The following is a 15,937-nucleotide window of genomic DNA, read 5'->3' as shown; positions in this document are numbered from 1 at the left end:
GGAAGATTAAGTTTCAGCGGTTGCTTTCAACTTGTAACATGTATATCTCATGGATAATTGTCAACATAGAGTAATATAACAAGTACAATATGCAAGTATGTAGGAATCAATGCACGGTTCACACAAGTGTTTGCTTCTTGAGGTGGAGAGAAATAGGTGAACCGACTCAACATAAAAGTAAAGAGAATGGTCCTTCAAAGAGGAAAGCATCGATTGCTATATTTGTGCTAGAGCTTTTATTTTGAAAACATGAAACAATTTTGTCAACGGTAGTAATAAAGCATATGAGTTATGTACATTATATCTTACAAGTTGCAAGTCTCATGCATAGTATACTAATAGTGCCCGCACCTTGTCCTAATTAACTTGGACTACCGGATCTTTGCAATGCACATGTTTTGACCAAGTGTCACAATGGGGTACCTCCATGTCGCCCGTACAAAGGTCTAAGGAGAAAGCTCGCATTTTGGATTTCTCGCTTTTGATTATTCTCAACTTAGACATCCATACCGGGACAACATGGACAACAGATAATGGACTCCTCTTTAATGCATAAGCATGTGGCAACAATTTTTATTCTCATATGAGATTGAGGATATATGTCCAAACTGAAACTTCCACCATGAATCATGGCTTTAGTTAGCGGCCCAAAGTTCTTCTCTAACAACATGCATGCTCCAACCATGAAGGTGGTAGATCTCTCTTGCTTCGGACAAGACGGACATGCATAGCAACTCACATGATATCCAACAAAGAATAGTTGATGGCGTCCCCGTAAACATGGTTATCGCTCAACAAGCAACTTAATAAGAGATAAAGTGCATAAGTACATATTCAATACCACAATAGTTTTTAAGCTATTTGTCCCATGAGCTATATATTGCAAAGGTGAATGATGGAATTTTAAAGGTAGCACTCAAGTAATTTACTTTGGAATGGCGGATAAATACCATGTAGTAGGTAGGTATGGTGGACACAAATGGCATAGTGGTTGGCTCAAGTATTTTGGATGCATGAGAAGTATTCCCTCTCGATACAAGGTTTAGGCTAGCAAGGTTATTTGAAACAAACACAAGGATGAACGGTACAGACAAAACTCACATAAAAGACATATGGTAAACATTATAAGACTCCATACCGTCTTCCTTGTTGTTCAAAACTCAATACTAGATGTTATCTAGACTCTAGAGAAACCAAATATGCAAACCAAATTAGCAAGCTCTAAGTATTTCTTCATTAATGGGTGCAAAGTATATGATGCAAGAGCTTAAACATGAGCACAACAATTGCCAAGTATCAAATTATCCAAGACATTTTAGAGTTACTACATGTATCATTTTCCAATTCCAACCATATAACAATTTAACGAAGAAGAAACTTCGCCATGAATACTATGAGTAGAGCCTAAGGACATATTTGTCCATATGCAACAGCGGAGCGTGTCTCTCTCCCATAAAGTGAATGCTAGGATCCATTTTATTCAAACAAAACAAAAAACAAAAACAAACCGACGCTCCAAGCAAAGTACATAAGATGTGGCCGAATAAAAATATAGTTTCAGGGGAGGAACCTGATAATGTTGTCGATGAAGAAGGGGATGCCTTGGGCATCCCCAAGCTTAGACGCTTGAGTCTTCTTAATATATGCAGGGTGAACCACCGGGGCATCCCCAAGCTTAGAGCTTTCACTCTCCTTGATCATATTGCATCATACTCCTCTCTTGATCCTTGAAAACTTCCTCCACACCAAACTCGAAACAACTCATTAGAGGGTTAGTGCATAATAAAAATTCACATGTTCAGAGGTGACACAATCATTCTTAACACTTCTGGACATTGCATAAAGCTACTGGACATTAGTGGATCAAAGAAATTCATCCAACATAGCAAAAGAGGCAATGCGAAATAAAAGACAGAATCTGTCAAAACAGAACAGTCCGTAAAGATGGATTTTATTAGGCCACCAGACTTGCTCAAACGAAAATGCTCAAATTGAATGAAAGTTGCGTACATATCTGAGGATCATGCTCGTAAATTGGCGTAATTTTCTGAGCTACCTACAGGGAGATAGACCCAGATTCGTGACAAGCAAAGAAATCTGGAACTGCGCAGTAATCCAAATCTAGTACTTACTTTTCTATCAAAGACTTTACTTGGCACAACAAAACTTAAAACTAAGATAAGGAGAGGTTGCTACAGTAGTAAACAACTTCCAAGACACAAATATAAAACAAAAATACTGGAGTAAAAACATGGGTTGTCTCCCATAAGCGCTTTTCTTTAACGCCTTTCAGCTAGGCGCAGAAAGTGTATCTTAAGTAACATCGAAGGGTGGTGCACCTACAGCGGGGTTTGGAGTTTTCTCAACCATGCATAGTATATTGGATACATAAGTTTCAGCGTCTGCCTTTTCATTAGTCTTGGGCTTGCTACTCTCATCGAACAAATTTTCGGGAACAAGCCAAGCATAGTTATGTTCTAGTGCATCATTCATAGCTAGGAGTTTACATGGTATGGGTGCTTTGATCTCCCCACCATCATTAATATTATTAGTGTATCTTATTCTATCCATGTCCATCTTTTCAAGGAGACTAACAAAATTAGTATGAGAACCAAGCATATTAAATTTAGCAAAGACCTTCCTAGCTTCTCTTGCTAGACCACCAAATTCTCTAAGAAGGGTTTCTAAAACAAAATCTTTCTTTTCCCCTCTTCCATATCACCAAGTGTAAGAAACATGTGTTGGATTATAGGATTGAGATTAACAAATTTAGTTTCCAACGAGCGAACTAAAGCAGCAAGAAGCAATTTCATAAGTGGGAGCAAGGTCTACCAAGTGTCTATCTTCAAAATCTCCAACGGTACTAACATGGGTGAAAAATTCTTCTATATTGTTCCTCCCAACTATAGACCCTTGTCCTACCGGTATGTTCTTTGCGGTAAAATCAAAAGGAAACATGATGAAATAAGTAAAGTAAATGCAAGTAAACTAATTTTTTTGTGTTTTTGATATGGCAAACAAGATAGTAAATAAAGTAAAGCTAGCAACTAATTTTTTTGTGTTTTGATATAAGTGCAGCAAACAAAGTAGTAAATAAAATAAAGCACGACAAAAACAAAGTAAAGAGATTGAGAAGTGGAGACTCCCTTGCAGCGTGTCTTGATCTCCCCGACAACGGCGCCGTAAAAAGAGCTTGATGGCGTGTATTTCACACGTTCGTTGGGCAACCCCAAGAGGAAGGTATGATGCGCACAAGCAGCAAGTTTTCCCTCGTGAAAGAAACCAAGGTTTATCGAACCAGGAGGAGCCAAGAAGCACGTTGAAGGTTGATGGCGGCGGGATGTAGTGCGGCGCAACACCGGAGATTCCGGCGCCAACGTGGAACCCGCACAACACAACCAAAGTACTTTGCCCCAACGAAACAGGTGAGGTTGTCAATCTCACCGGCTTGCTGTAACAAAGGATTAACCGTATTGTGTGGAAGATGATTGTTTGCGAGAGAAAACAGTAAAACAAGTATTGCGAGCAGATTTGTATTTCAAGTATTAAAGAATGGACCGGGGTCCACAGCTCACTAGAGGTGTCTCTCCCATAAGATAAAAGCATGTTGGGTGAACAAATTACAGTCGGGCAATTGACAAATAGAGAGGGCATAACAATGCACATACATGACATGATAAGTATAGTGAGATTTAATTGGGCATTACGACAAAGTACATAGACCGCCATCCAACCGCATCTATGCCTAAAAAGTCCACCTTCGAGGTTATCATCCGAACCCCTCCGGTATTAAGTTGCAAACAACAGACAATTGCATTAAGTATGGTGCGTAATGTAATCAACAACTACATCCTCGGACATAGCGCCAATGTTTTATCCCTAGTGGCAACGAGCACAACACAACCTTAGGGGTTTCTGTCACTCCCCCGGTGTCAATGCGGGAATGAACCCACTATCGAGCATAAGTACTCCCTCGTTGGAGTTAAAAGTAAAAACTTGGCCGTAGCCTCTACTATAAACGGAGAGCATGCAAGATCATAAACAACACATGTATAATAACTTGATAATTAACATGACATGGTATTCTCTATCCATCGGATCCCGACAAACACAACATATAGAATTACGGATAGATGATCTTGATCATGTTAGGCAGCTCACAAGATCCAACAATGAAGCACAATGAGGAGAAGACAACCATCTAGCTACATGCTATGGACCCATAGTCCAGGGGTGAACTACTCACTCATCACTCCGGAGGCGACCATGGCGGTGTAGAGTCCTCCGGGAGATGAATCCCCTCTCCGGCAGAGGTGCCGGAGGAGATCTCCGAATCCCCCGAGATGGGATCGGCGGCGATGGCGTCTCGGTAAGGTTTTCCGTATCGTGGTTTTTCGCCTCGGGGGTTTCGCGACGGAGGCTTTAAGTAGGCGGAAGGGCAGGTCAAGGGGCGTCACGAGGGGCCCACGCTATAGGTCGGCGCGGCCGGGGCTTGGGCCGCGCCGCCCTATAGCTTGGCCACCTCGTGGCCCCACTTCGTGTGTTCTTCGGTCTTCGGAAGCTCCGTGGAAAAATAGGGCCCCGGGTCTTCGTTTCGTCCAATTCCGAGAATATTTCGTTACTAGGATTTCGAAACCAAAAACAGCAGAAAACGGAACTGGCACTTCGGCATCTTGTTAATAGGTTAGTTCCAGAAAATGCACTAATATGACATAAAGAGTGCATAAAACATGTAGGTATCATCAATAATATGGCATAGAACATAAGAAATTATCGATACGTCGGAGACGTATCACACATCAATACCATCATAGCAATAGTTAACTTCATAATCTACAAGAGATCACAATCATAGCCTACGCCAAGTACTACACGATGCACACACTGTCACCATTACACCGTGCAGGAGGAATAAACTAATTTAATAACATCACTAGAGTAGCACACAGATAAATTGTGATACAAAACACATTGCAATCATAAAGGGATATAAATAAGCACTTCACTATGCCATTCATAACAGTGGAATAAGTATTCGTGAAATATAGCCTAAGAGACCCACACGGTGCACACACTCGTCACCTTTACACACGTGGGACAAGGAGTCTCCGGAGATCACATAAGTAAAACCCACTTGACTAGCATAATGACATCTAGTTTACAAGCATCATCATATGAATCTCAATCATGTAAGGCAGCTCATGAGATTATTGTATTGAAGTACATAGGAGAGAGATTAACCACATAGCTACCGGTACAGCCCCTTAGCCTCGATGGAGAACTACTCCCTCCTCATGGGAGACAGCAGCGTTGATGAAGATGGCGGTGGTGTCGATGGAGGAGCCTTCCGGGGGCACTTCCCCGTCCCGGCGGCGTGCCGGAACAGAGACTCCTGTCCCCCGGATCTTGGCTTCGCGATGGCGGCGGCTCTGGAAGGTTTCTCGTACCGTGGCTTTTTCGTATCGAGGTTTTAGGTCAGGGACCTTTAAATAGGCGAAGAGGCGGAGTCGGAGGGTCGACGAGGCGACAACACAACAGGGGGGCGCGCCCCCCCTTGGGCCGCGCCGGCCTGTCATCTGGGGCCCCCAGGGCTTTCCTCTGGCGGCTCTCGGGTGTTCTGGAAGCTTCGCGTGATCCTAAGATGCTGGGCGTTGATTTCGTCCGATTCCGAAAATATTTCCTTACTAGGATTTCTGAAACCAAAAACAGCAGAAAACAGCAACTGGCCCTTCGGCATCTCGTCAATAGGTTAGTTCCGGAAAACGCATAAATATGACATAAAGTATGCATAAAACATGTAGATATCATCAATAATGTGGCATGGAACATAAGAAATTATCGATACGTCGGAGACGTATCAGCGGACCACGCCGCCATTAGAGCAGGTCGGAGCTATCGTAGACTACAACCGTATGGAGGAACAAGACGAAGCGTTATGGTTCTTGGGCCCTTTTTTACTTTCGTTAGATGGGCCATGTTACTTTAGCTACTCTGTTTATTCACCTTAGGCTAGGGCCCTACCTTAGCCAGGTACAATCGTACAAGGGACTAAATGGTGTGTGGCCCATGGCTCAACCGATTGATCCGAAAAAGTCTAGCAGGAATTCTCAAGAAAATTGCAAAAGAATTAACGTATTTTCCTACTTGAAAAAATGGTGCATTTTCTTTTTCATCGGGCGTTGATTTCTAATACTCCATCTATTCCAAATCAAGTGATTTGGATTATTCATGTGTATTTAGATGCGTTTTAGTGTATAAATATAGGCGAATCCTAACAAATCGAAGTCATTTAATTTGGAACGTAGGAACTAGCTCGCAAAGCTCAAATAAATAGGTATGAACCTAATTTTCTCTTTATTGGAAGTCGATAGTGTCCGATTGTTTTCTAAGCAAGAGTGGGAGACGACTAATTGATGGCCCTATGGTTGCCTCAAATACCACATCGAGAAGTAAGAGGCTCAGTTGCCGAGAGGAGACTTCGCAAAATTCTTAGACAGCGTGGCGACAAGATTCGTGCAGAATCAACATATATAATATTAGTTGCAGAATCCTTAAAAGATAAAGTTGTTGAACACCAACTCATCACTTTGGGTATCGATCTGAACATTGCGCCTTCACGATTTCTTTGTTACGGTAATACTTCTCTCGAAGTGGCCTCAAGTAGTGAAAAAATGAATTGATGTGGTGACCCGGCATACCACTCCATGGTGTAGTATGCAAGTCTGATATAACACCAATGAAACACTGTTCCACTAGTATTATATCCTCAGAGTGGTACAACAGAAACATATGCGGGTCCAAGGCATGTCTATAGAATTACAACATTGACTCTATTACATAAGATCATCACAGCCTCCTACTTTACAATGAGGTAAAACTGCAAATAAACTCCAGAAGAACGACTCGTGGTCTAGTCTTATCACGAACTCTAGTTGTAGAGTATTTAACTAGCTATAGAGGCTATGCATAGATTCTAGCTAAATAGGAGCTATGTTTAGGAAGCTAGTTCCCTTCTATGGCTAATCTAGGTTTTCTCCTTGTTGGATGTAGTATTTGACTCTTCTGACAGGGTCCTGTCCCTTGAAGTAGTTGTTGACTCCTCGATCTTCGAGTTGTATTGTAGATCCTCCTTCGATGCCTCCATATCTAAGCAGGGGATTTAAGAGTGGGATGAGTACGAGCGTACTCAACAAGTTCATTATAGGAAAGAGGTGTTTAATGCACTAGCTACAGCATTAGACCAGAAAGTCTAATACCAATGCAGGTTTTCATAACCATTTCTTCAAAAGGTTGCTTTTATTCGGAAGAACTATGTCCGTCAGCCTTCACTCGGTTTACTAGAACTTCATGGAGTTCCTTTCCAGCAGTGTTCGCAGTTCCATATCCCGGAACAGGGAGTGACAGGTCACGATTCATTACACTCTGCAGAGGTGTGTTGCTTTACCCATAAGAGATCTTAACCTTGGTGCCAACCGGGTGATCTTCCCGTCCACACTTCCTATGCTGTGAGGCCCGGTATAAGGTCTAGCCAATCATGTTCCTCCGCTACCTCGAACACCCACCCTTTGTTGCAGACTCCGACCCTGGGTCCACGCCGGTCCCATTATTCCCATAGATTTCAGGGTGGACCCCGACCACGACGTCAATGCGGGGCTCTACCATACATTCCTACGCCGCAAGTACCGCAACCCATCATAGACCTCATTACCGTTGGGACTTCTACGGGTTCCCACCCCTGCATCATGTCTCGCAAGATCATGTGCACCCAGTAATGAGCATCCGTTGATGAACGAGAGGTGGAAACACTTTTGACTACTCCGTCCCACTCCGAATCTTATGGTTAACACGCGTATTACGGCACAAGAATCACTGGACGACATTTGTTGTTTAATCCTAGATGGATATAAACCCTTGCAATGGAACCTCCACCATATCAACACAATCCATGGTTCCATTGCCCACCACATAGTCATATTCATAGTTATGAAAGTAGTGGTTTTGGTTTTTATGCAATAGTGGTAATCATAGTACTTTGCAAGTAATTTGATAAAGATACTCAAATGACATGAGCAAGTGATGAACTTGCCTTTCTTGACTGCAAGATTATGCAAGCAAGGTCTTCGATACGCAATAACTCCAAATTCTGAAATAGCATCATCGTCCGGTAAGGACGATGTTTAAAAGATTGGCAAGGATGCAATAATGCATAAGTATTAGATGCAATCGTTCTAAGCGTGTCCTAACCCCGATGATTTAGGATCAGTGAGTTGTAATGATTGGTTCAGGGTGTGTTGCACTTTTAGAGTGATTCACAAACAAGGTTCTTCTTAAGGATTGGTTGCTTGGTATCATAAACAGGTGTTGTAATATATCATAATAATAACACTAATAGCACACAACAATAACATTTGGTATAATCCTAACCTGTAATGAATAGTGATTGGTTTTAGCACTATATGGCATGGTTAATGATTAAATATCATATATTTCAAAAGGATAACTTTTGAAGAACATGTTCTTTAATAAAGAACAAGTATGATAATTAGGGTTGTGGGGTTCTAGGGTTTACTATATTTCTATTTGGTTTCTGGAGTAAGGGTTAGATGGATCTCAACAAAGTTGGATTCATTAATAACTAGGGCTTGTATGGTTTTAGTGAAGCATAAGTAACTTAAGCAATTAATGGTTTCTATCATGGTGATGTATCTTAGTGGTAATAGATAGCTAGGGTTGATAGGTCCTCTTAGGCAAGGTTGATGACTACTTCCTATTTACTTCAAAAGAATAACTTTTGAAGAACATACTTCTTAAATAATAAGAAGTATAACAATTACGGTTGAGGTTGTCTTGTTTTAGCTATTGGATCTCTAAGTAGAGAATGGTCGGTTCCTAAATAGGATGATATATAATTATCTAATACTAGTAGGGTTTAGTGGAACAGGGTATGTAATACAAAATAGCAAGTATAGTTGCTATTAGGCTTCATCACAATGGTGTGATGATATATAGGTATAAGTAAGGTTGATCATTTTGATGATAGGAACTAAGGTTTAGAGTTAGGTGTTCCTATTTGATCATCTAGGTTTGATAAGATGAACACATGGGATATCCATCTTATTAGTGATAGGTCTTCTAAATTTTATGTGGACAAGACAGGTATTTTCTTGCTACTAGGGTTCTATGCTTTGAAAGAAGGTACCATGATCACATGTTCTAACCTAGGGTTTAGGTTAGAAGCAGTTTAGGGTTCACATGTAATAATGGAACTAATGTTCCTAATTAATTTAGGGTTTTAGGAGTCACATGAAATGATAGGGTTGTAATATCATTCCATGTGGAATTTAGGGTTTGCTATTTACAATTTAATTCTATGATTAATAACTTCATGTTAAAGTTGAAGTTATTAATAACTTTGAAATAAAATTAATATTTAATTTGGCTTTTTATTATTTTTAAATAATTTACTAATTAGGGTAATTATTAATTAGGGTTTAAATTTCCCTAATAATGATTTAATAGGATTGCAAATAAAGAAAATTAGTTTTCATGTTTTCTTTATTTGCTTATTGGTTTTATTTAATTTATAATTGGTTTCTTAATTTCTGAATTTTTAATTGTATTTAGAATTTAAAATTAAAGGCTTAAATAACAAGTATTAAATAATTGAATTTTTATTAAAAATAAAAATTTCATTTTATATTTTTATTGGATAGAGTTTTCTTTTCTAAGAATTTTAATATCTCATTTATATTTTTCTGACTTTGGATTTTCTAAATTTATTTGAAGTTGCAAGTATTAATGCATTTTTGAAATAAAACGAAAAGATCTGCTAAACGCACCCAGGCTACTGCTACACATGGTCACTGGCAGGTGGGCCTAAGCCACGTTGGGTGCCACATGGTGCCGATGTGGCAACCATGGGCTCTGCCGGCGGCCAGTGATCGACGGCGCCGACGTTGGAGGCTTCCCGCAGACTCATGCGTGTGCTTAATCGCGAGAGGACGACTAGGTGAACCTAATAGTGGTGGCGCCGCCGGCTAATCGTCACCGGAGCTTCGCCGGCGACGAGGCCGAGCGGAGAAACTTGCGGGTGTACGGTGCTATGGCGTTGCAGGGTGCTAGGGAGAGGGCTAGGAGGTTCTGGGGACTCAGTAGCTCACCGTGAGCACGACGCGCTTGACGGCATAGCAAGGGGAGGTGTGGTTCGCCGGAATTCGTCGTTGCCGGCGTCGGAGAAGATGGGGTCGATGGCGAGGCTACGGCTCGCCCCAACTCGATTCCTCTTGCAGGTAGAGCAAGTCGAGGACGGCGGAGATGATGGTGGTCACGGCGAGGTCCGGGGTGCTCCGGACGGTGGCGATTGGAGATGGCCGGGCGGTTAGGGTTTCGGATTTTTGGGGAAAATTGGACGAGGGGGAAGAACTCGAGCTAGGGTTCATCGTCGAGCTTTTATATGGCGCCAGGGAGTGCCTCGTCACGACGCCGAGCTCTGGGAGGTCGCCAGCGAGAGGGATGGACGGGCACGCCATCGTGCTGTCGTCCATGCGGAGAGAAAGGATGAGGACGAGCTCCTCCAGCTATTTTTGGATGAAGGGGTACCACGGGCCGGGTTGGGCTGTGTCCGGGCCCGTGCTTGTTGGGCTGTCGGTGGACTCCTGCGGCCAGGTAAGCTAGGTAAGTCCTTTTCTCTCTTTTTCTTTTCTGTTTTTAATTTTCTATTTTGTATTTCTTTCCAATTTGAATCTGATTTGAATTCCTGTTTTATTTGCAGGTTTCTGACTGTGTTGAATTTGATTAAGTTGTAGAACAATGATTATTACACCATTCCTTCTATTTAGAACAAGGGTTTTATTTTTTGAGTATATTCCATATTTTTAGGCTTATTCAAAATATCAATTAATCATGAATTTAGGTCCTCATTTGGATTTCATACCACTTTTGTGAATCAATTATTTGGATTAATAGAGTTGATACTTTGAACTCAAAGTATTTTAAAGATGGTATTAAGACTTGGTCAATTTAGGGAATTGGTCACTTGCACATGATTGTATGTGAGCACCAATATATTAGGGTTTTAGAGTATCTATGATAAACTCCTTATTAAGGTTAATACTTATCATTATCTTTGAAAGTATTTATGTAGGTATTGTTTCAATCATGGTTGATTTTGGTTACAAGGATAATTGGTTGATTACTACACATATGGTTTTAATTATGAAATGTAGCACAAGGTTTCTTATGTTCAAGAATTGAAGCATAAGATTTGATTAATGTGCAATACTAGGGTTCTAATGTTATTTACCTAATGGCATATGGTTTGGAATCTCAATTATAGCCTGGTTTTATATGGTGATCACCATGGTGATGCATAAACTAGGTTTAAGGTATAGTACTAGATTATAGAGATGAAATAACACCATATTGCATGTGCTAGGGTTTAATATCCCCTAACTATAATAAGGGAGTTACTTGCTTAATATTTCATGTGCTTCCCTAATTACTAAGGATTTGAGAATTGGTTTTATCTTTTACCAATTAACTTCTATTACTATCCTCAATTTATCATTAAAGTAACTAAAGTTGTTATAGTTCTTTTTATAGTTAACTTTGGTCATATGGATGGATGGTTTCTCACCATATTGAGTATGGAGTTTTACTCTAAGGTTTTCTTAGGTTCTTTAATTTATGTAATATAGATATGGTAGGGTTCTACTTATGATCACCAAGTGGTTCACAAGTAAAGGTTGAAATATAAGCCTAGGGTTGCTTACTAGTTACCTCCCTATGATTTCATGTGGTGAAGGATATCTACTTATCCTATTAGGATTTAACTTATCCTCACATACCTCAAGAACATGATCATGGATTAGGCATGATCAACTTGTGCTTAATAACTCTACCTCAAGTTCTTAGGGTTTATGATCATCACTCAATTTATAATGATCAATGTTTGGATTCCTAATGTATCTCTCATTAAATAGGTTTCTCACTTCCATGATCAAGTATTGTCTTGATCAACTAAGGTATAGTACTTCTCTTATAACTCCTTAGGTGGACATGGTCATGGTTTTCTCAATGGATTATATCCCAGGAGAATGTCTGAGATATTCTGTTAGGGTTCTTCTTAAACAATGATGATTTAATCATCAGGACATATGGATAGTTCTCTCTCATTTGGGAAGGACTTTAATACTAACTCTGAGGTTAGGCTCCATAGAGATTGATGTGATCATCAAAATCTATGTTTAACATAATTGGTTTCTCTCTCTAGGGATTGTTTTTATTAACATCCTAGGGTTTCTCTTAAAGATGATGATTTAAATGCATGGATGTATATCCAAGGTTTAGCTCAAGGTTGTCATTGCTTCTCTAATAAATATTATAGAACTCTCACCTCTCTAGGGTTGATGTATAATAATATAGAATAGAAAATTATATATATTTTGAGAGTTGATCTCCTTGTCTTGTTTCCAAGATTAAGGTAGAATGAATATCATAGGTTTTATGATAAGTGTATGGATTAGTTTAAGACATGGAGAAGATAAGTGAAGAATAGTTTCTCCAATTATTGTTACTTGATTTCCAATTAAATGGATGTTCATATGTTATGGCAAGGTTTACCATATTATGATCTGTTTTGAGATCAAGCAATTGATCATTGAGTAAGGTGTTGTTGTGTTGATTATTAGTTCCATTTGATCTAACCCCTTAGATCAAATCCTCTCTTCCTAAAACAAGGTTTTAACAAAGTCACATTGAGGTTTGTAGCGCTTGACTTGATGAGCTACTTCAATTCCACCAAGGTCAAGTGAAACTTCGATTCATGTGACTGTTTTACTTTAAAGCGCGAAAATTCCCCAGATTTTCTATGCATGAATGCAATGCACACATCTGTTTCCTCTATTTTTGTAACCCCAATACCTGGGATATTACAATTGACTAGCACAAATACATATCGAATAAGAAAATTTCTATAAAATTTATAAGAACTATATATGTGTTTGAATATAATTTAGACGCTTACTCTTAATATTTATTATATATTAACAATATTTAATAATTATTTTAATAGTCATATTGGGCCCTTAATTGTACTTTCGCCCCAAACCCTTGAAATCCCAGGACCGGCCCTGGGTGTGGGGCCCCTTGGCCCTCCACTTGCTCCCTCCTCTGCTATTCCACTCACTCACCCGAGAAAACACATCCCCATTGCTCAAACATGTGTTTTTGTTGTTTTCCATCGCGAATTTTTGCTCTCCTTGCTCAGCCCATATTTCCTACTGAAATTTGAAACATTTGTTCTCCGGTATGTGACTCCATCGATTATCCAAGTAGAATTTTTGTTTGGTGGAGTATATCTTGAGTATTTTGCTGCTGTAGATGACATGTTAAGTGAGCTTGCATGCTTGTATTATGATGGTATAAGTTGTTTTGATGCATGTTTAGTCCTCTTATAAGTCAATAATGACGGTCACGACAATTTGAGTTGTGGTGAGAGGCTGGTATGAACTCTATTTGTTTTCATTTTTGTACATATACTCATTTATGTGGAAATGCTTAGTTTGTTTGTGTAATGTGTATGTTACTTAATAATGCTCAGTAGTTTATGCTCTCTCATGATTAGTTATAATTTACTAATAGTATGTAACATGTCATATAGATGTTTGCTTGCATTGTTCTATTCATATAACGGTATAACATTGTGGTATCCTCTCTGAATGTTTCATTTGAATCGACTTGGCACATGCTCAAGCATTCATAAGACTAAAACAAGAGTCATTTATGCCTCGATGATTTATCTTGCCTCGGAGTTCTTGTATTACTTTTATGCTTCCGTTAATTTTAACTTTCGCAACCATGATTATGTTACTGCTTTCTTGATTGTCGCTTCCCAGTCTATTGCTAGCCTTCACTTGTACTGAGTATGAGCTCTACTCGTGCATCCAACCACTAAAAACCAAAGTGCCAATTGAGTCCACCATACATACTTATATATGGTATTTCACTGCCACTCCAAAGTGAATTGCTTGTGTGCTACCTTTAAACCTTCAAAACTACCACATGTTTTGTGTTTTGTTTTAGCTCATGAGGAAGTATTAAGTGCTTTATTATACTTTCATGACTTCATACCTCGACTAGCATGCATAATGTGCTGGTCCATAATATTGCAAAAAGAGCAAAGCGATGGGTGCCCATCCCAAATAAAATATAAAATGAACAAATAAACAAACACTGCTCTACACATTATGTACTAGAGAGATCCTAAATAATCGTGTGCATTGGAGAACTATATGAGAGCCGCTCTTGAGGTCACCATATGAAGGGATGATAAATCATTTAATGTCAGTCATTGACATAGACATGCATGCTTCTCAAAATACATATTTTCAACACTCCTATTGCATTTGAAATGAAAAGCTCTAGCACATGAGTAATCTTACTTCCCTCTGCGCAGGGCCCATCTCTTACTTTATGTTGAGTCACCATCCCTTCTTCGAGCACTTTCTTGAAAGCATAACTGTCATTCTTAGTTTAATGTGCTTGTCCCGGAATAAGATTAATTGTGGTATAACTGTGATGCTTGAATTTTTCGATATTTTTACTTCTAGTCTTCTCTTGAACTTCAGAGGTGCCCTGACATTTATGTTTTGCTCCACAAATAAGGGCAAGAGAGATACCACTTTATCATATCATGTTATAAACATTGCAATCCTGCAGATACTTATGTTTCATGTTGCTTATTATTGTGTTGGTATATTTTCATGACTTGCATAACTATTGAGTAGCCTTAGTTGCATGCTTCTTATTATGAAATGAATAAGCATTTGATCATGTAATGTGAATATATACATCATATGAAGCAAATAGGTTCGTGAAATTTTCTTTTATCTCACTCACTTGTCACTGAATTGTTTGAGGACAAGCAATAAACTAAGCTTGGGGGGAGTTGATACGTCCAAAAAGTATCTACTTTCCTGAACATTTTTGCTGTTGTTTTCCCTCTATCTTGTGTGTTTTGAATGCAACTAACACGGACTAACGTTGTTTTCAGCATAATTGCTCTGGTGTCTCGTTTTTGTGCAGAAATCCAACTTCCAGGAAAATTCCCGGAAAATATCGCAAAACTCATATTTCACCCGAAGACTCACAGAGCCATAAGATGAGACGGGGCACGAGGGGCCCACACCAGCCCTAGGCGCGGGCTAGGCTTGGCTGCACCTAGGGGTGGTGTGGCCGCCTCGACCACCCCCTCGACCTCTCCTTCGCACTATATAAAGCCCCTGACCTGAAAATACCAGGGGCTTCGACGTTTTTCCAGAAAGAGTTCCGCTACTCCGCCGCCACCAGAAACCCCAATCCGGGACCAGAAACTCCGTTCTTTCACCCTGCCGGGACGGGGATTTGGAGGAGATCATCGCCATCGCCATCACCGACGCCTCTACATCAACCATCCATGATTCCCCCATCCATGTGTGAGGAATTCCCCGCTGTAGGATGTAGGGGATGGTAGAGATTGGATGCGATTGGTCATGTAATAGCTATAAGATTGTTATGGGCATAGTGCCTAGTATCCGTTGTTAGTATTTTTGACATTGCTGCAACTTGCTATGCTTAATGCTTGTCAGTTTGGGCCCGAGTGCCATGATCTCAGATCTGAACATGTTATTGATTCATGATGATAATTATTATTTTTTATCATATATGCAAGTTGTATACACATATTGTTGTCCGGAACCCGAGGCCCCAAAGTGACAGAAATTGGGATAAGCGGAGGGGATTGCTATGATGTGAGGATCACGTGTGTTCACGGAGTGTTAATGCTTTGCTCCGGTACTCTATTAAAAGGACTACCTTAATTACCAGTAGTTTCCCTTGAGGCCCCGCTGCAATGGGCTGGTAGGACAAAAGATGTCGTGCAAGTTTTTCATTGCCAGCA

Source organism: Lolium rigidum, chromosome 6 (assembly GCF_022539505.1).
Source record: "Lolium rigidum isolate FL_2022 chromosome 6, APGP_CSIRO_Lrig_0.1, whole genome shotgun sequence".
Lineage (NCBI taxonomy): Eukaryota > Viridiplantae > Streptophyta > Magnoliopsida > Poales > Poaceae > Lolium > Lolium rigidum.
Note: the sequence above shows the minus strand (reverse complement) of the source record.